We start from the raw sequence: 21,705 nt of genomic DNA on the forward strand, positions 1-21,705 counted from the left end.
GTTTGAATAGCCGGTTCCACTTTCTTAATTCTTCGATAAGCCAGGGCCAGGCCAGCTCCGATCAGCAAGAACCCTGTTATCATGGTTCCGAATAGGTAGATATCTTCAGCGTCCTCGATCGACAGTCCCGCCAGGCACACGATCCTCCATTTCTGCTACCTGTCCATCGTGTATCCGGCAGGGAAAGTACCTCCAGGGCACTCGGGCTCTCCCGAGCCCAGACTTCTCGTTGAGAAAAGGGTGTCAATAGGATTCAGAGACCAGTTGATCAAATCCATAATTCTCTTTTAGGTTTTAGAGAACAGACTGTGAGAGAGTGTTCCAGGGAAAGTAATACAAAAAACACAAGACTAGACAAGGACATAAGAAGCTAAGCAGGGAAGCTAAAGGAGAGGAGGAGGAGAAAAGTGCGACCGCCTTCGCCGAGAGCAAAAGAAGAGTGTTGTTAGAATTTATTTAATATTAATTTCTAGTATCAGCTGATGTTTGCTGGAGCCACAGCTGTAAAAGCTGCTGGTCATGATGTCGGTTTGGATATGTGGTGAGAGGGAAACTTGAAGATGAAACCAGGAGATGTCCTTACTGAATCATCAGAGCTGAACAGGTGATGGAGAAACAGGTTTACCTTTTAGGTGACATGAATGAGTTGCAGGGAAGTTATGAACTGTTTCTGAGAGACAAATAAAACCAGGATCCTTTTCTAAGTAGCTGACAGCTGGTAACTGTGCAGGGGTGGGTCTAGCAAATTTTTGCCAGGGGGCCAGGTAGGGCATTAACAGGGAAAGGGGGGCACAAAGAAATACTTTTCTTTCTTATTCTCATTTAAAATGTCTCGCTTTTAATAAATAATTATCTGAATCTTACAATCAAAGTTTTTATCTGATGTAAAATGTATAGAAATCATACATATACCAACAAGACAGTGTACATCACTGTCACAACAGCATTTTCATTCAAAGGCTTTATGGCTTTTCCTATAATACCTGGTGGGCCGGTCTCTAGTGTAAATGCCGATTTTTTGTCCCAGTCCAGCCCTGGGCACGACACGCAGTGAATTAATCTGAGAAGGTGCATTTAAAAATAAATGGCCGGGCCAGCGGTGCACATCGCAAATTAGCTCGCATAGACACATTAGTTGTGCCGCTTTTTAATGACAGTATCTTAGCTAACAACCCCAACTACCAGATTCAACTTGTAATTGGCTAAAAATAACCGGTGAGAGGGACATTGCTAGCTGGCAGTTTTTTCAAGCGATGAAATTTCCACATTCCAACACTTCAAATGCTTCAGGAGCTGTCTGCTCAGCGCTGCATCAGCACCACGGAAATACATGGATACATCCGTAGACTCGAGACAGAATTCACAATGCGTTTTCAGGACTTTCAGGTGTATGGACCAATGTTTGTCAATAAGATGCCACACAAATTATTTGTGCCACTCCAAAAAAAATAATTTCTGTCCACTATAAAGGAGAACATCACAGCCTGATACCTGCAGGTCTGACAGCAGCAGGTGTATCACTCCTGTTTCTACCTGGAGACAGCAGTCGCCTCATTGTTCTGACACACAACACAAAACTATCCACAACACTACACACTAACTACACAAGACAACACATTAACTACACACTCCAAACACGCTAAACGTCACAAATCTCTCACATCTCAAAACTCTCTCTCTCTCTTTTTCTGCTGTCTTTCTCTCTCTCTCTCTCTCTCTCTCTCTCTCTCTGTCACTCCTAAAACTTCCCCCTCTTCCTAAACAACCGAATGTCATGTTGCCATATCATTTTTTGATTGGTCGACATGGTGCATTTTTCCACCAAAACGAAAGGGCTGTTTGTTTTTTTTTGCTTTTTTCTTTTTGGTCATAAGCAGAGAGTGCTTGCTAGCGCTGTCCTTAGACGTTAAACGTGACGAAACTATTGAGGAAAAAAAACGCGTATATATTGTTTATCATGACTCTGGTTTTACGTGGCCTATCAACACAATTTAAAAACTGGTATATATCACCTTCTTGCTTTGTCATCTTGAAGTGGTCATGTGATTGGCTTACCATGACTACTTTGTTCTTCCTCAGTCAAACAGCAGCACTCATGTGATTGTTTTGCCCCATAGCTCCAGGTGTTGTGCCAAAAAGTGATTGCCGTCCGCGGGAGCGTGCGCAGCTGCTTAAAGCTGTAGCGTCCAGATTACTTACGTAGTCAGCTACTTCCGTGCAACTGATATAAGGTGCGGTAAGCTGAAGACAGCCTCAACCATCTGTTTGTTGAAAAATAGTAATGCGACCGCACCGCATTATCTACTTAGTAACGGTAACGGCGTTGTAACGATAGAAATAGTAATTAATTAGATTAATCGTTACTGAAAAAAGTAACGCCGTAAGTAACGCCGTTACTTGTAACGCCGTTATTCCCGTCACTGGCTATTGTCTACCTGAAGGTTTTCTTTTCAGGCCATTGGTTTCTGAAGAACCATTTAGAAACCTCTAATGTAGCTTTATGTTGATTGCCACGTCAGTTTTAAGTGACCACACCTGGATGAGAGACTTGAGAGATGGTTAAGTTATCAGGTAACGCTAACAAGCTAGATTAGTAGGACACACCCATAAACGGTAGGAGTGCATTGGCATACCTGCCAGTTAATAGCACACAAATAAAAGACCAGACCCATTAAACACAGAGCACAGACTGCAAGTTCTGTTAGCTGCATACTTACCTAACGTTTGATCATTTAAGCTAACAGACATGAATTAGCCGAGACAAAGTTTAGCAGACAGCTACAGTAAAGGGTTGATATCCAAACAATTGAAAGTTGACATGCCCCTAATAATACATTCAAGGTTAAACTATACAGCTTGTTTAAACAACAAACAAACAAACAAAAAAAAAACTTCAGTTGGTTTATGTTGCTTAAACTTCAGGAGATCTATACCGAAGTCCTCACAGATGAAGATATCTGACATCAGATGAAGAAATTTGACAAGTTTGTGTACATTTTCTCCATAAATTCTTTGAAGATTTCCATATCTATCTTTATATATGCAACCTACAATCCTATTCTTTCTTCCATTATAATTTAGATTATACATGCCTTACCATCTCATTTTTTAAGTTTCTGTCAACATACAATGCTACTCTACCACAATTTTTACACTTTTTGTTCTGACCGTACATTTCATTCCCATGTGAATCAAAACTAGCATCTGTATTGTATTAATCCAGGTTTCCGAGATGGCTCTAATTATATATAATTATAATGGGGTCTTAAATTGTTTTAAAAAGTCTTTAATATGATTAAAATTGAATTAAAACATCTGGTCTGTATTTGTAACACTGACTAAGAAAAGAAAGCTTTACTGTCAGTAACATGTACAGTGTGATTTTACAGACTCCATAAAGACTTCTGAACCTGCCACATCATAAAAAATTAAATGCTATTACTGAGAGTTGCTAATATCATTGATAAGCCACACATGACATAAGAATCAGTTTTCCAACATTAATTGTCTGTCTGCCCAGAACATTCTTTGATAGTTTATATTTTTCTGCACTGTGTTTTTACATATAGGTACGCATTAAATTTGAATGCCCTGTTGCAGTTATCACAATGAAAAGGAAAGAAAAAGTATGAAAAACTACATATAAAACCAAGAGCAGCAGCAACGCCTGTCCCAGGATGTGTGTGTTGCTTAATGAGGAGTAATTCATTTTCAGCCTCTGTGTTTAGTGCGTCTGTTTCAGCACCCGACGTGCCAACCCGTGTCCTCGAGACACAAGGTGAATCCCTAGCAAGGTGGCTCCGTCATTAAAAGTTACACCGGATATTAGTTTGAGGGTTTTCACGACACGGTGTGCACAGAATTGAACAAACCAGCCGTGCTAATAATAGCCACTACTCTATCTGAGCACAATGACAAATTAGCTCCATTCAGGGAGTGCAGATTGTCAGTGTAACCAACCGTTATTGGAAATTTTCATGAATTACACCCAGTTTCCTTTTATGAATCATTCAGAGTTGGTTTAATCTATGACCAATGTAATAATTTAATTCAGATTTGTCCCTTCTAACCTATTAATGCTCTCAACTTAAAATATTCAGCAGCAGTTACTTTGAAGCAGACTTTACTGAGAGAACACTGGACTTCCTGAAAGGCTGACGTTAAAGCCACAGCAACACAACTTTTAATGCTAACAGTTAGAGTGAAACAGCATAAAGGTGGATGATAATTTAATAAAGCAAATCATTAGAAGGACTTGAACCTGATTTATTGATATGCAGAATTAAATTAAGCTATTTAGTGATTAGACCCATCACAGCAAAGGCGGAGATGGGGAGGAGGTAGGTTGCACAAAGGTGTTGGCAAGGAGAATGACAAATCGGCAATGACATTTAAAGTACACAGAGTGGAGGCTGATTGGCCAGAAGAAGGCAGGCAGAAAGATGATTGGACTAGACCAGTGATGTCAGCAATGAGCTTCACAGGATGGGAAAGTGGAAGTGATGTAAAGCGTAAGTTAGCCACCAAACACCTGGGAAGTAGACTGATGTGTGATTACAGATCTTCCTTACTGAATCTATGCATAAACTTCATTATGACAATAAAGCGACTCACTAAAGCACAATACAGGCATAACAAATAAACTTTGTTCATTATTCATCAGGTGAGAGTTATTATAAAGTTAAAAACATTGAGTTAAACAGCGCAAAAGACTATCCTTGGATTTGCTTTCGTGCAGTATTTGCAAAGGGGCAGGAAAACTCTGCCCTCAAAATGGCTAAATCCCCACAAAAGGAGGAAACACCACATGAAGTCTGAAGACTGTGTCTTTATTATCATTAAAAGCTGTTTCACAAACAGTATCCAAGAGGTGAGGTCTGCCTGCAATTTTCTCTCACATTGGATTCATTAGAACCACAATTTGCTAACCTCAGGTTGTTTTTGCAGGCATTTATCAAATCGATATCACAGAGGCTGGAAGTGAAATAAGTTGGTACATCGCTCATGACAGTGTCACTGACCTACGCCACTGAGTAAAAGGATACAAACTTCCTTCAACACTTGCCATTTTCCAGCTCAGAGGATGGTGATTTCTGTAGTGGACATGGAAGACGATGTCAAATAAAAACACAGGGCCATTTGAAGCCTTATAGCTAAAGTTAACATCCGGTGTGCCAGACTACACTGAGGTTACAGTTTGAAGCTGAATAACAGCAGACAAACCTGCTTATAATGCAAAGACAGTTTGAAGTATTTGTGTATTACTGGTACACATTCCATGTTTGAGACAACAGAGGAGTCAGAAGGAGATCAGGAGATATTAGTGGACTAGTCGGAGTGGATAAGCAAGAATAAGAGTTTTTTTTAATGGGCAATAAAGAAATTGTGCAACATCAATGATATCATGAATCTTTTGACACGAACATCCAGTTTTATAACAAAATTTTAACAACATGAAGCAAAATCTACACTTTAGGTTCTGTGGAAACTAAACTGGCACATTTTTTGCTGTAATTTGAAATCATTGTATTTCAATGAAATGTGTATTTCATGTCAGAAGCACATACAGTGAGAAGTTTATTGAAACAACACATTTAAAACTAAAAGTTATTTAGCAATTTATTAGGCAAATAACCTGAATTCACATTTTTAAACCGAGCCAGCAAACTGGATTTCTTTGAGAAGTCAATCAGGCATAACACTTCAAAGTCTTCTGTTTAGTAATGCGAGTAAACACCTGCAATTTGGCATCTTAGTCAAAATATAATAACGTTCTTTGACGATTTATTCTGCTTTTCTGTAATCTAGTAAAGATTTGAAAATTCAGCGATAACAATAATAATTATATTTTAGCATTAAAAATGTAATTTCGATCAAAGATTTTGTGCATACTGATGAATATAACATTACAGAAACATACAAAATGTAATAATATAAAAGTAATATGTAAATAAGTAAATGTAAGTGATCACCAAGATAATTCAAGGCACCTGTGGCATCACCCTTAGATTAGGTGTGATGGTGTAAAAATTTTTAAGCACTGTATTTTGTCCAGAGTGAGCCAGGAGACATCACCATGGCAACAAAAATCCCAAAGCTTTAAAAGACATGGCACACATAGTATTTTAGCCCATTTAAAACCTGAATCTGTAGTTTTTAAAAAATAAACATAACCAAGTTGCCTAAACTCAACCAATAATATGTTTGAAAATTATACAAATCAGGGGTAAATGCGTGACCTCTACAAGTCAAACTGACGTCTCCGGCATGAACAACATAATGATTTTGCTCACACTTCTCCAAACTTTAAGTTTAAAAGTGGATTGTACTGACTGAGTGCGCACAGACCTGAATCACAGAGCAGACAGATGAAAAATCGTGCTCCAGGACACAAAATAAGGTTGGAAAATTGTGATCCGGAACACCAACAAACCATAAAATCCATAACTCGATGGCTAAAATGTTGTATTTATTCACAAACACACCTGAGGCTGATCAGGACGGGAGAAATGAGCATTTTGGTTTAAGAGGCTCGTTTGAGAAAGTAAACAATTACTATTATTATTGTAACCATTATTAGTAGCAGTTAACGCTCATGTAAGCAACGCCAGGAAAGAACAGCTGAAAATAATGTGATTTATTACTTACAAAAACTAGAGAAAGCAAGCATTTGGATTATCTGATCTGGACATTTAAACTGACCTTTAAAGGGCAAATCTATCATAAAGAATTGTTGGGGACCCTCTTGGTAGTTAGGCCATTAATCTCACATCTTTGCAAGGAAACTAAGATCAGACTCAGAATCCACAGTAAAAATCTCTTCCAAGCACTTGGCACAGCCAGGACATTTATCAGAGTTTTCATTGGTGGAGCTTGACATTAAAATAATCGAAAATCCACGATATTACATTTACAGTGCTGGAGAAACTGAATCTGAATGCTAATTTTCTGCATCAGTATTCATGTTTCCTTCCTTTGAGAGCTTTTTAGAGTATATGTTTTACTTCCAAAATGGTTTTTGGCTCGGTTTGTTTGACTCAATTCTGCTTGTTTTGGGGCAATTTATGAAAAAAAAGATCCTCGGAGGAAAGAGCTCTAATGGCTTGTTATCTAATAAGTCACGTAAAGAAGTTAACAAGTTTTTACTGTTTGTTTCTAGAAATGTGATCAGAGACCTCAGAGGAGAAATGCTAATGCAGCTTACCTACACTACATGACTCATCACAGGATTACATCAAAGAAAGACACAGAGAATACACCGGTATTAAAAACACACACAAACAGGAATGTATATGTATTTGTTTAAATTTGGGTCTGACTAGAGGAACTCTCTGGAATTGTATACCCTATAAAACCCACAGCATTGAAATTAAACCAGATTTCTGTACATTTTCTCTCAGCAGTGCAGTTTAGGAGACAGTGACTAAATGCATCTGGTATTCTGCCACACAGTGGATCAGATTAGATAAAAAAAAGAAAAAAAAAATCTGATTACATGTACGTGTGTGTCTAATCCAACATTGAGGTCAAGTGAGAAAGCAATTTGGGGGAATATGCCGTTTCATTTCATCTTATGCTCCCTTGATTTGAAAGTGTTTGTTTGTTACGTTATCTCCGTGCTGAGTGGATTAGACAGTAACCTGGTTCGACACTGAATAAAAAAACCTAGCCTCTTGTTTCCCTCTGCCATGTCTCCTCAGTTACTTTAGATCCATCTTCTTCTCTCTTGGCTTCTTCTTTCTCTTTCTCTCTGTCGAGTCCACGCAAGAAAGCAGCAGTCACTAATCCACCAGAGCCTTAGTGGGCGGTGAATAGAGGAGTACCGTGGATTCGAGGGAAAACTGTTCAAGACTCTGCAGAACGAAACCTCTGCCGGGGTCAGACTGCCAGACGCAATCCTTGACCGGAAGCAACTGGCCTAGTTTCCCTACGAGTAATCTTTCCCGACAGCCTGCATTCAGAGAAAGACTGTGTCTGTGTGTCTCTGTGTGCTTTTGGTTGTTTCAAACGGCCATGCAGCAGCACAGAAGCTGCTGTAGCTTTGTCATAATGGCACTGCAGTAGGTGAAGGGTTCCTCTAAAGCAGCGGTCCCCAACCTTTTTTGCACCACGGACCGGTTTATGCCCGACAATATTTTCACGGACCGGCCTTTAAGGTGTCGCGGATAAATACAACAAAATAAAACTAGTGCCGGTACCGAAAAAAAGAAGATTTATTCATAACACACGTGAAAAGACCCAGGAAAACCGAGTTAACGATAAAAACGATAACAAAATAATGCTGAAAACCGATTTAAAAACCCCGAAAACCACACATTTCACACCTGAGCCTCAACTCTCGTGGCCCGGTACCAAATGACTCACGGACCGGTACCGGTCCGAGGCCCGGGGGTTGGGGACCGCTGCTCTAAAGGACACAGGTAACACTAGAGCTCTTTGGATGAGGACAAGAAAACAAGAGTCTGTGAAAGGCAAAGTATAAAACAACATCTGATCAAAAAGTAAATCTTCAATTGTTGTAAACTTTGTTTTTTAAAATGTGAAAAATGGCATAAATAATGCACGATTTTAGCCCTATCTCAGTTTTGCTTTTACGTACCCTAGTTTTTAAATACTACATATACTACATTTCCCATTTTGCAGCCCGCTCATCAGTCTCATTGGTGCACTTCGTCCCATGCAGGAAAAAGCTGTTCTTAAAAATGTTTTAGCACCAAACTGCAGATAACATCATAGACCAGCAGGCGAACAGAAGGTCACTTAATAATAAAATACCAAATCATTGCTTTGTTGCTCCCACTCTGCCGGGTGTCAAAAAGAGACAGATTGCAGACACATCTACTTGTTATGCAGTTAAAATTAAGCTGGAGGTATGGAGATGCCTGGGAGAGAGAGCTGGACTTTTTACACAGTTTTGGAGAGATATTATCTCAGGAACTGAGAAGAAGTGCGCTTCTTTTAAAGAATAAGAGTGATGGGCAGAGATGGAGTCCTGGAAAATACAGCCTTTCTACATATGGAAAAAATATTGTTACGACTGCTGTCGTAATGTTGTCTCATATGCAGGTAGTGGGCAGGTGCCTCTCTGTGATTGGTGGATCCAGAGGACGGATCATAGGGATTGGCTAACCAGCTGGAGACGACATTTATGATGACACCGTCATGGACAGCCAGTCATTTATCCTCAGCTCATCCCAACCAGCAGACCTTTTGCAACATGCCCAATGCTGTTCGCCTTATACAGGAGTATGTAGGGGGGACTGCCTTTGTGTTTGATTATAGTTTTCTCCTGTTTTTCTTAGTTAGGGAGGCAAGTTGCTGTCATTTGGTTAGATTCTTTTGGTTAGATAAGTTTGGTAAATCCTTGAGATAGGCTCCTTTTGTTTGTTGTTTTGGCATTAGGTCCACCCCGAAGCTTTAACCAGCTCATTTCTTGTGTCAACTAACCTAACAAATCAACATCTTAATGTTTAAGATGGACATAACTACTGTTCATTTTCCTGTTGCTCAAGCCTTATTCTGAAAGCAGATGTCACGAGTGCAGGCTGGGTCTGACTGAGGAACCAAAAGCAAAGCACGCTCATACGGTGGGAACAAATCAGTCACAACGTAAGCCCACAATTATTGCTTATTTTACTGTCATTATTCAAAATATCAAAATATTTTTCTACTAAAGAGCTGAAACTAACAGCTGAGGCCATAAACCCATCAGCAAAGTGATCTTAGTGGCCTGAGATCAACTGAGCAAGCTGGTCAGTATCTCAGACTTTTTCACCCGCTGCTTTATTTTTGCATTAGCTTCACTTTCTAGAAGCATCTTTGATACGCAGCCCAGTCTCTGACCTTTGTATCTGCTCAGAACTGTTTCTTATTATAAGTAATCTTGTTTAAAATCCTGCTGCCACGTTGTGCCTGTGTGGTCTTAAGCCCAATAAATCTGAGGTTTGCATGTCAGGAAGAGTATGCAAAGTAAAATCTCTGAATAAAGTCAGATATGTTTGCAGTGGCGACGCCTGGGGAAGTAAGGGAGCAGTGAAACTTCCCTTTTTTGGGAAGCTGGAGATGCAAGTGGGTTTATCCATTAGTAAAAACACAAGCCAACACAGCTCTGACCATTTACACTGCTTTACTCACAAGAGTTAGCCCACAGTACATAAACATGAGTCATCGTACTCCCCTGACACACATTGTTGAGGTTGGGCTGAACAAATAAAAATTCATACCACATTTTATTCAATCCATATGTCAGACGGCGCACGAGTGCCTGCCCCTTCACTTCAGACCTTTTTCCCCTCTCTTCTCTGAGACTTGACAAAGTGATCAAAGGTTCTTCGTGCCTGTAAGTTCGACAGAGTTATTACATATTCATTCTCACCAACTCCATCCCGACGTTTCATTAAGTTACACTGATCCATCTCCATGCCCATAGAAGCTAATAAAATATGAATGAAAAGCACTTTTTCAAGTTTTAAGGTGTGTTTAAATCGTGACATCGCCCTACAACACCATTCTGTTCACTTGCGACGGACTCCTTTGAAATGGAAAAGAGCACTGCAGTGATCTTTAAGTCTGCGTTATGAATAAAAATGAGCTATGAATAAAAAAGAATGGATAAAGGGATGCTCGTAGTTGCTGTACTATGCTCAGATTACACAAAAACCATGCTGAATGTGCTCAAATTCAACAACGTGCTGTTTATGAGCCATGTGTAAGTGTGGACAATCACTAAACTGGAAGGCAAAAATAAACTTGGAGAATTATAAGAAACTAGGAGAGATGTGGCGGCATTAGTGTCCGACACCATGTCGGATTTTACGGATTTAGACTTCTGATGAAAACTTATTAGTAGTGCAGCCATAGGTGCACCGGGCTCGACCCCATGTGGAGGTAAACAAAGACTGCAGGTGAGCCGAGGCTTTTCTTACCCAGCAGGTCCAACAAATAAGCACCAAACAGACCAAGCAGGCCCTGTGCTTAAAATATGCCCCCTTTGGAAAAATCATCCTGCATGTTAAAAAGGTTACGCTTACCCATCTGTGAGTTGATATCCTGGGAATGACAGTGGTACTAAAATGAAACAGCTGGAAGATCATTTTAGCAACTATTTATATTAATTATGTTTTTTCATGTTGTGGTGTATTTTCTAGCATGTCACATTTTATTGCATTTATTTCACTGACGTATGGGTTTATCTTCTTTGGTCAATCTTATTGCTTTTAAATGTGTTATAGAAATAAAATTGACACTGACATTAAGAATTACTAACAGGTCACTAACAACGTTGGGTATAAGAGAAACTCAGAGACCTGCCTGCAAAGAACTTGGATAAATTGTGGATAAATCTTTGACTGTTCTTCGACGTAAGATTGTGACAACTTTGAATCTGTCATCATCTACAGCACCTAAGATCATGAAAACCTTGGAGAAATCTCTGTGTGCGAAAGACAAGTCGGAAAATCAATATTGGGTCCCCGTGATCTTCGTGGTCTTGGGCAGCACTGCGTTAAAAACAGACACAATTCTGTCTTTGAAATGAAAACTGCACTGGCTCAGGAACCCCCACACCACCCGCAAAAGAAAAAAAAAATCACTATCTGTGTACACAGTTCACTGTACCATCCACAAAATCAGGTTAAAGCTCTGTCGTGCGAAGAACATGATCCAGATGTGTTACAATTAGGCTAAAGCTCTTTTAAAATGCACTGAGGCAAAATGGTAAACTGACAAATAGAAATTCAAATTTGTCCAGACAAACGAGGAGCAACCCAGCTTGTTATCAGCTCCTAAACTGAGAAGCTTGCATCTCTGATTGTACGGGCGTGCATCGGGGCTTACAGAATTACCAGTTTGCACAACCGGAAAGCCCCCAGCATGAAAGCTATATACAGGTTTCAGATCAGCACATGCTCCCATCCAAATGGCATCTTCTTCAGGGAAGCTAAACCACATACTGCAGCTATCAGAATGACTTTGTGGTAGAACAGTCATTTTTCTGTTTTCTATTGTCAGTAAAATATGTTTTTATTGGATTCACCGCATTCTGTTCTTTTTTCCACATTTTAAACTGCATCCCAGCTTTCTTCGAATTGGGGTTGCAGCTGTTTTGGGAGTTACCGGCAGCCCTGTTTCTGGTATTGGTTTCATTAGTTTAGTTTGAGAGAGGAGCCTGAATCTCAGAGGCCATATGATGTGTAGTTTAAGGCATTGTCTCTTTTCTGTATTATTGAAGGGTTTTTACCTAACAATATAAAGCGCCTTGAGGCAGCTGTTGTGATCCAGCTCTATATACTGTAAATAAAAGTGAATTCAGATTAAAAATGTAATCTTCAGAGTTTTAGGATTTAATTTATTTATTTGGTTTTTGCAAGGGGTTCTGTTTTATTTGTGAGCAATTATTTTTTCACTATTACAAAATTCACAGAATTGCAGCAACATTGCGGAATCTCATATGCTGGTTTCCTTTGAGCTTCTTGTGTTTCTCTTCATTATTAACAAAAGCGGTTTGCATTGGGTCTTATCGTCACACCCTGTGTACTGATATCAAAGCACACAAGATTAGAAAAAAAAACATATTCGATTCATTTCTTTTCTGATACATTTCTTTAATGTATCAAAATGATCCATGATGCAGTTCAAAATGTAGAAAAAGGTTTTTAAGATCTTAAATCCTGTTTACTCCAAATTTAAAAACATATTTTGGGTAAAGGCAATTTTAGCAAATCAGATGCTAATGGCAATGTCACGTTTAGTACAGAAATGTGCAATTATGTAAATGAGCTAGAGCTGGCGCAAAAGATAAAAGCGGCATTGTAAAGTCATTTCCTTTTTATCAAACATGGTATACACAGGAGAGGAGTGAGAAATGGAAAGTAAGTAAGGTTTTTTTCTTTAGAAAATCTGCAAATGTACTATATGGAAGTGTAAGAAAAGTACATTTCATGCTGTTTTCTAATGTGTTGTCTGACTGTGTGTATTTCTTTTTGGGTTCACCAATCTCACAGGGTCGACTGCTGTCAGGTTCTGGCTGAAAAAAACACTTAGATTAGGTAGAGATCCACACCCAGGGACAGTGAAAGAGATGTAAAAGGGGGAAAAAAAGCAACATGTGGAGGGGAAATGAGTTTAAGAGACAGAGAAGGACAGAGAATTAGAACGAAAGTGAACCAAATACACACAGTGAGATGAGTCTGCCAACTACGCTGAGAGCGAATTAAGTAAAAACCAGAATGGAAGCTGAGACAGAGAAATTGTGCCTGGCATACACAGGAATGAGCATGATGCAGGGAACAAGCTATGAGGTAAAACAGGAGATGAGAACAAAGCAGCTCTGATATCTACGGGCACAGAAAAGAGACCGATTACTCCTTCAGTTTAGTAATCCTGAGACTACTTTTCAAGGTATGTGCTCTATTTTGTGTGTTCTATCCGTCAAGCAGCTTTTCTTCTGCTTATCCATTTCAGTGCGACAGAGTTGCTGTCGCACTGCTGTCACTGGGCGAAAGGCAGGTACAACCTGGAGAATATCGTGTGACTTCCTCAAAAAGAAAACAAAGCAAAAACACAGCTTCAACAACCAGCTCCTTGATCACACCCTGTAAAGACTGTATATAAAAGATGATTATCCACTGAAGTCTAGGGCAGGGCAACCTTTCTGATGGCGAGTGCCATCTAAAATTTCCTCAGAAGTCAGTGTGCCATATGATTGCATTAGCAATAAATTTAATAACGCTCTATATTAACAGTTACACACTATATAGAACCACTTTCTAGAATTATATTTGTTCGCAGATGTTGGCAGCTATCAGCGAATAGTTATCAGCTGTTTTGAAACAAAAAAAAAAGACACTTTTTATCCATAACAGCAAATGAACTGTACAACAGAAAATACAAATGCTATTTATGGTCTCCTCACAACAATGATAAGAAAAATAAACTGGGCCAATATGGCATGTTTGTTAATACAGAGACACACATGTTAATGTGATCTCTGGTCTCCCGCTCAGAGACACAGGTCTCCGAATGTCCAGCATTCAGACGGCTACCTGAGGACACTCATGTGAGAGAAAATCTGCTCACACAGATATGTAGAGCCAAATGCTGTCAATAAGGCCTCTGCAATGTTCTGAAGACAATTAAACTTGTCAGGTAGTGATGTCCAGCAGGTGAAAACGCAAGCTCCATGAACACGCACAGCTATGGATTCCAGCTGCTCGATGTTGCATTAACTGGTATCAACTCAGCCAGTTAATGTGAGACAAATCTAGCTGCTCATTAAAGATTTCTGGTTTGATCAGAAAAGAAAACATTGGTCCATACACCTGAAAGTCCCCAAAATGCATTGTGTCTCGAGCCTACGGATGTATCCGTGTATCTCCGTGGTGCTGATGCTGTGCTGAGCGGACAGCTCCTGAAGCTTTTGAAGTGTTGGAAAGCTAACAACGTCCCTCTCACCAGTAGGCTAAGTTATTTTTTAGCCAATTACAAGTTGAATCTGGTACTTGGGGTTGTTAGCTAAGATACCGTCATTAAGAAGAGGCACAACTAATGTGTCTATGCGAGCTGATTTGCGATGTGCACCGCTGGCACGGCCATTTATTTTTTAATGCACCTTCTCAGATTAATTCACTGCGTGTCGTGCCCAGGGCTGGACTGGGACAAAAAAACAAAACAGCCTGGGCATTTTGACTAAAGACCGGCCCACCAGGTATTAAAGCCATAAAGCCTTTGAATGAAAATGAACACTGTCGTGACAGTGATGTACGCTGTCTTGTTGGTATATGTATGATTTCTATACATTTTACATCACATAAAAACTTTGGTTGTAAGCTTCAGATAATTATTTAATAAAAGCCAGACATTTTAAATGAGAATAAGAAAGTATTTCTTTGTGCCCCCCTTTCCCTGTTAATGCCCTACTTGGCCCCCTGGCAAAACTTTCCTAGATCCGCCCCTGCACAGTTACCAGCTGTCAGCTACATAAAAAAAGGATCCTGGTGTTATTTGTCTCTCAGAAACAGTTCATAACTTCCCTTCAACTCATTCATGTCACCTAAAAGGTAAACCTGTTTCTCCATCACCTGTTCAGCTCTGATGATTCAGTAAGGACATCTCCTGGTTTCATCTTCATGTTTCCCTCTCACCACATATCTAAACCGACATCATGACCAGCAGCTTTTACAGCTGTGGCTCCAGCAAACATCAGCTGATACTAGAAATTAATATTAAATAAATTCTATCAACAGCTGATCAAGGTTAAACGTGCTGCTGTTGTTTAGTGCGACATCCGGCGGTTTCCTCTTTCTGGCGCAAAGTGAGCGATAAACAAACAAGAGAGAAAAGCCGATCAGCTGATCATTGATCAGTTTCATGATAGAAGTAGCAACAGGAGAGAGAATGAGAGAAGAAGAAACAGCTGCATAACGACAGAATAACTCCACCTTTGTGTCTTTTTCCATTCTAGCTGAAGTCCGGGACAAACTGCGTCCCCTCTCAGCTCAATACGAAACGCATAATAATTTCTCTGAATGCGGGAGGATTCCGTCTTTTTACGGGACGGTTGGCAACTCTACTAACTAACCTTATGAATAAAGTAAAGTTCACTATCAGTAACATCACAGCACCCGCCCAGCTGTATATAAACTCCGTCATGTTAGCTAGTGCGCCGTACGAGTTATTGTAACTGACTGTACAAAGTCAGCACAACGAAAATAAACTACACCTAAACTTGGTTTATATCTGACCCAGATAGACTGCAGGTCATAACTTCTTACCTGAAGTTCAGTTCACCTGACACTCGCACTGGCGGCCGCCTCGGGTCTCTCCTCGTCCTGCCTCCGATCTCCCTCATCCACGTGCTGGCCTCCACCACTTGTTAATTTTACTGAATCTGTGGAAGCTCCGCCATAGCCACCACCAAACAACTGAGTTCTTTTTACACACCGGCCAGCATCTGGACAAACCACCACCTTTCATTGTTTATACCGTTACCCCCCAAAAAAAAAATAAAAAAAATCATTGGGCCACCGAGCAAATGCCCGGTATGCCCGATGGCCAGTCCAGCTATGGCCGTGCCATCAGTTAACCCTTCACGTACCAACTGTGGCACGCGTGCCTAGGGTTGCCGACTCCTGGTCTAGGGGGTGGATCTGAGAAAATGAGGACGCTACATGCTTACAGTCACAATCACAATGAGACTTGGCAGTAGCTCAGGAGGTAGACCAGGTCATCTGCTAATTTGAAAGTTGGTGGTTCATCCCCAGCTGCTCCAGTCTGCATGACAAATATCCTTGGACCAGATACTAAATCTGTCTTTCTCCAATGCATCCATTGGACCCTGAATGCTAGATAGAACGTTCTTACCTGGAAAAAGCATAGAAAAAAGTGCTTGCATGAAAGGACGAGTGAGGGACGTTTGAGCGCTCAGGTAGAGTAGGAAAGCACTATATAAGAACCCATGCATTTACTTGACACTAGCTCCCCTACAAGCTATAGCAAAATGTTTACTGAGGTCGTTAAGAACGAAGCAACTGTACAGTCATCTTTCAAACAGACTTCTATACAACTGGACTTTTCGGACCCAGATGCTTTGCTACTTGCTGAAAATGAGAAAGAATGAATGAAGCATTTCCCGGACGAGTGTCAAGGTTGATTTATAAAAGAAGGACAGCAGCAAGAGTGAAAGGGAAGGTCTACAAGATGGTAGTGAGACCTGCTATGATAACAAACAAAACAAAAAGACAGGAGGCCAAGCTGGAGATGGCAGTGTTGAAGATGTTAAGTTTGGGAGGGACCAGAATGGATGAGATTAGAAATGTGTACATGAGGGACAGCTCAGGTTGACTGGTTTGAAGACAGAGTTACATAGGCAAGGCTGAGATGGGCAGTGGACATATTGGACAAAGGATTTTGAATATGGAGTTCCTAGGCAGGATGAAATGAGAACCACAGAGAAGATTCATGGATGTTGTGAACAAGGACATGCAGAGGGTTGGTGTGATAGAAGAGGATGGTAGGGATGCCATAGGGTGACCCCCTAAAGCAGGGGTGTCGAACTCCAGGCCTCAAAGGCCGGTGCCCTGCAGGTTTTTGATATCACCCTGGGTCAACACACCTGAATCAAATGATTAGTTCATTACCAGGCCTCTGGAGAACTTCAAGACATGTTGAGGAGGTAAATTAGCCATTCAAATCAGCTGTGTTGGATCAAGGACACATCTAAAACCTGCAGGACACCGGCCCTCGAGGCCTGGAGTTTGACACCTGTGCCCTAAAGGGTGCAGCTGAAGAAAGAAACTAGAGGTTTGAAAAAGTCCTAAAATAACTACAGTTTAATTTGTCTCGCTGGTCATTCAGCCTAACACTAAATTATCCCATTAATCCAAAAGTGTTCTAAGCTCCACTCCAAATGCCTTAGCAGTTCACCTCTCTGACAGGCTTGGTTAGTAGATCAAACATATAATAGCATATCCCAGAATATATTATTTAATCCCACAACACAACTACATGAAGGATCCTGTTAAAACTATCACCAGGCTCTCCTTTGTTGAAAGTAATACTGACAGAACATAATGGCTGTAATGAAATATTCTCATTGTTCTCTGGGGTTCCTCAAACAGTGTCTTGGCACTTCTGATCTTGGCAGTTTCAATTTGAGAAATAAAAGAAGAGCGTGGGGCTTCCCTGAAGTTGTGATCCTGGGCTCGTTTTAGAGCGCAGCGGCTGCCTTCTTCACAGTCTGCTTCACCTTCCTATCAGCGGGAGTGACAGAGGGGAAAAGAGAAGGGGGGTGGGGGTGGGAATGACAGAGAGGGGCCCGCGAAACGAGACTGAAGACATTAGCAGGAGACAACAGATGGAGGCTGAAGGAGGAAAAGACTAAGAAGGGGAGACAAGGTGAGAGATGTAGACACAAGGAGATCTAGGAAATGGAGGGGAAGGCGAAAGAGCAGGAGTTCATCATTTCAGCTGACAGGCATACTAATCTCCCTTCTCTTTGTCAGACAAGGTTTCTATCTGTTGGATTCCCTTCTCCTCGTCCTCCTCCATCCAAACCTTTTTTCTGTCCTCTGCCATTGATTCCATTTGAACTTGTCTCTTCTGCTTTCCACTACATTTTCTGTCTTTCTTCTCCTGCTCCTTTGCTCATTTTCCTCCTGTTTCACCTTGATTCCTCTCCCCTCCCACCCCGTTCCCCTTTGTTCTCTCCTTTTTCATTGATCCTACCCCCCTCTGTTTCTCCTCCCTTCATGCTGCCACTCTCTGTCTCTCCTCTGAGTCATTCAGAATAATTGCTCTGCGGTGCTCTCCTTCACTTTCGGTGCTTATCAAGCTTTGGCTGCTATCTGCACACACAGCGTGCCCTAACAATTCTAAAAATGTTTGCAACCACACATGGAGGCATGTTCACACACACACACACACACACACACACACACACACACACACACACACACACTACTGTCAAGGTAAATGGGGTACTACTCACACAGCAGGACCAATCACATGCCAAGAGCCACTTACGGCGCACCAATCAATGGCCCTGCTGATGTGCATGTGGGTGTGCAGAGGCTTCCGTGTTCACCTAGCAGGTCACAGTTTCTCTTTCGCGTTAATCCATTCAATCATCTATTGATCACTATTACATAAAAAGGGTGAATGGGTTCTTCATCTTCTTTGCTTTTTTTAAACTCTTGATTCCTTCCACCCTTGTTTCTCCCTGAATCATTATAGCTTTATCTATGACACGTACGCATGTGTCTCCTCTACAATCAGCTGATTGTAGAGCAAATGTGGGGAGAGGAGGAAAATGGAAGAGCTGTCTAACTATGGAAATTACTTAATTTTATTGCACAAGGACAAAATTTTGGTTCTTTGTGAGCATCTGCATGCTAGCACAAAGCTAGCCAAGAACCCAGAGTGGTACTAAAGCGGAGTGTATGCAGACCCAAGTCCAGCAGCCAGAGCCTGAACTGCAACTTCTATTCTTTTTTATCAATTACACATGATTTATTATTTATTATAGTTTTTTTTAAGGGTGAGAGGCCTGGACACCTTATAGTATTAGGGAGGGTTTGGTGACATGAGATTACCCATGTGACCTATGATGACCTATCCTGGGAGAGGCCCACGAATCGGGCGTCTCCCAGGAAATGCTGTTAAATGCCTCGCTCTTTCCTGACCCCCAGTAGCGTGTATCCCTCTGAAGAAGCGGAAACTCCGCGAAACGTCAGGGACGCGAGACCAGACTTTTTTGGAAGAAAGGCGATTTTTTTAGCCCTTCCAGAGACGGGCGATAAATGACAAAGTTTTAGCCCGGACATATCAAAGACTAGTATTTTAATTGACGGACTTTTTTTCACGATAACTGCAAAGTGGGGAGTTTTATCCACCTGTTGTAAATTACCCGTGAACTCTAAACGGAAATTGAGAGGTGGCGTTGGAACGGAGCGAGGCATAGGTGTGCGACCTAACCCTCTTGTTTTTGAGTTTTTGCCGACCAACAGACACCGGCACGGGGACGCCCGTGATCGGTGGAATTACTATCTGTAAAAGGAGTGTTCGGGTACAGGATGGAAACACACCGATTGGAAACGCTGCGGGTGCAAGGAGAAGATATGCAGGACGGCGGATGGACATTTCCACGCCATCAGAGGAGAGCTCGGAGGAGACAGAGATCACTAAGCATGAATCGAGTGGTCCAACAAGCACAAAGAAACCCAGGTGAGCTCCCCACTGACAGACACAAGGTGCAAAGAGATGATTCTGAAACCTTAGGTGAAAATTCGGTTAGTGGTGGTCTGGTTATGCACGCTGGGGGTCGGGAGGAGACGAGGCATAGGGAGGGATGGGGTCGCCCGAGTGTGAGACGTTTTGGGAAACCGGGAGGACAAGTTGCCCCTGGGCCAAATCGTGCACTTGATGTCGAGACGAGAAAGAATGCGAAGGACATCTTTAAGCTGATACAGACAGTACATCATAAAGGTGTGATTGAAGAAGCACGCGACACGGGCCTATATCCCAGGGGTATGGTAAAACAGGTGTCCAGGCTTTCTAATTTCATAAAGCCGGCTGCACCTACAGAAAAGGTTAGGATGCAGCTTGAGCGAAACACAGATTCTTGGATGTCCAAGAATATGGATATACTCTATGATCATTATGTCACTGTTATTCAATCTTTAAATGGGATTAGAAAGAATGAAGTGTCATTTCAGGTGGCAAAGGCGTGGGCTTTTAAAAGATACGGGGCCCGCTTACGAGCTTCCACAATGTCAATGGTTGAGACTCTGCTTAACTCATCAGGGGAAGAGGGCGGAGGGTTGGCCCGTTCGGAGGCCGGGCGCACGGAGGAACAGAATAGAGCGAAGAGGGGGGAGGGATCGGAGCCAGTAACGATTAACTGGAGGGATGACAATGAATTTCCGCCCTTACCTACAGTTGTGAAGGGCCAGGTTGCTAGCAGCAATAGTAAACAAAATGTGTCCTATCACAAAAATTTATCATTAGGAAAAAGGAAAACAATTTCGGAGGAGCTAAACGAGCTTCAGACTGTCAATGCCCGTGCGCCGGCCACCTCGGGTGCCCTCCAGGAAGTAAATATTGAAGGGGGAAAAGGTGTAGGTGGGGGGAAGACAGGGGAGGGTGAGAATGTGGTGGATGTAACAGGAAGGGTCAGATCCAACGTTGTGGTGGATTTGGATGTAATTAATGACATTGTGCCTGCCTCTTTGTGTTCCCCCCCTGCATGTCCCGGGACTGCTGTGAGCCGTGATTCGTCCTTAACTGCCCCGGACAGTTTGCCGTCTCGGCCCGCCGCCCCTCCAGCTTCTTGCCCCTTGTCTCGCGCAGGAGACCGGACGAATGGTCCGGATCCTATAGCGAACCAACAAAAACGATTAAAAATCAAGACCTCTGCTGAACAGGTGACAAGGAAGTGGGTGCAGCAGCAGGAGCCAGCGGGTGCCTTGAGTAGTGACTCATTGGACTGCGCCGATCCCCACTATTTTAATTTTAAAAGCAATTTTCACCTGAGCGAGGAAGATAACGAGAGCAATGGCTCTGTGAAAGAATTTAAAACCGTGGGGTCAAAAAAGCAAACGGAGGATCGCGGCAGGCGCGAGCCCACAGGGGTGGGAGAGTCGATCGGGGCAAGGGCCGAGACGAAGAGCGCGGGGCGGGTGTGGCATACGCCAACTTACCATCGGGCGTGGGTTAGTCGTAAATTGCAGGATTGGAGAATTAAGGTTAATAAACCTATAGTTTTCCTGGGAGACTCTAATCTAAGCAGGATACCCCCCTTCAATAACGATCAGATTCAAGTGGAGAGCTATCTGGGTGCGAATTTCTATCATTTCTTCAACTTGTTGGAGACAGCACCGGTATGTGAGAATACGGGACTGGTGGTGCTATCTATAGGCCTAAATAATAAGGATCAGGACCCTCAAAAGACTTCGATCAAGCAATTGTGTAGGGTGGTGAATGGTGCGAAAATCGCGTTTCCAAATGGGGATATTTTTGTAGCTCACATCCATTTCTTCAAGTCGTTGTCCAAAATTCAGCAGTATAATCTCACGATGATTAATAATTTCATCAGCACGCATTACAATTATTTGCCATGCATATCACAACAACATTTTCACACTACAGCAGATGGTATTCACTGGACCAGGGAGACTGCTGGAAAAATCTTCGAGAGTTGGTGCGAAAGCC

The sequence above is a fragment of the Oreochromis aureus genome, linkage group 3, assembly GCF_013358895.1.
Source record: "Oreochromis aureus strain Israel breed Guangdong linkage group 3, ZZ_aureus, whole genome shotgun sequence".
NCBI lineage: Eukaryota > Metazoa > Chordata > Actinopteri > Cichliformes > Cichlidae > Oreochromis > Oreochromis aureus.